Source organism: Scleropages formosus, chromosome 4, assembly GCF_900964775.1.
Source record: "Scleropages formosus chromosome 4, fSclFor1.1, whole genome shotgun sequence".
NCBI classification, from domain to species: domain Eukaryota; kingdom Metazoa; phylum Chordata; class Actinopteri; order Osteoglossiformes; family Osteoglossidae; genus Scleropages; species Scleropages formosus.
The window spans coordinates 6,184,725-6,185,714 of record NC_041809.1 but is presented as its reverse complement, the minus strand read 5'-3'; positions in this window follow the sequence as shown (position 1 = coordinate 6,185,714).

Below are 990 nucleotides of genomic sequence, written 5' to 3'. Positions count from 1 at the left end.
ATTGTAAAGTGTTACATGTAAGATAGATGTACCTATGATACATCCATCCTCATTGCATTAATTGTACGAGTGCAAAAAGTTCAATTGCACCATCTTTAATTTGCAGTCATTTGTAGGCAGTTCATGAATGTGGTGAGGAATTATGAGAAGTCCATTAACTCATTTAGTAATTAATTTACAAATTCAGATTAAATGAAGTTTGTAACACCTGTGGATTTTTTTTTTTTTTTTTTTTTTTTACAGGAAAATGGTTGTTAATAAAACCAGAAATGGTGATCAACAACTGACTTTTCATGTTCATATTTACTCCCGCTGCTCAATTCTAAAGAACACATGATCTTACTGATCTGAGGACAGGCTTTTCAAATAAATCAAAATTTAGTTTCCATTTCTGAGAATTTGGCCAGAACAATGTACTTCAAGTATTTTATAGAGTGGATCTGCTATTATATCCATTTGCAATATTCATAATATTTCCTTATTTTGACAATGTCCATATTGTCATTGCGTCCCTGCACACTAATTCAGTTTGCCATCTATTTACATGACACTGCTCTGTTGTTTGTGGAATTTGTTCAGTTCCTCCAGGCTGTCACCAAAAAAAGCAATTTCAGAGCTTACCTTTCAGAGCCAAAACATGGGACAGATGGTTTGTGAAAATAAAAAGGCAATCTGCAACGGTCCTACGAGTACACGTTTTCGAGAGCAAGATATGTCACATATAATATGCATATGTATTCCCGACACCTAAACACATCACTTAGCTGTAATGGCAAATTCTGTTTTCAATCATCGTACATGTCACAAATATAAATGATAAATACAAAGATTTAAAAAAAAAAAACAAATTTTGCTACGATTCACACTGATTGGTGTCTTTGCAGGAGAAATTTTAGGCTGTTTACATGAGTTTGTGTAATTTCCCCTTTAGAGACCACACCACATTTTTTGTGGGCAAATGCATCTCGGCATTGCCAGTTTTTTCTGTAG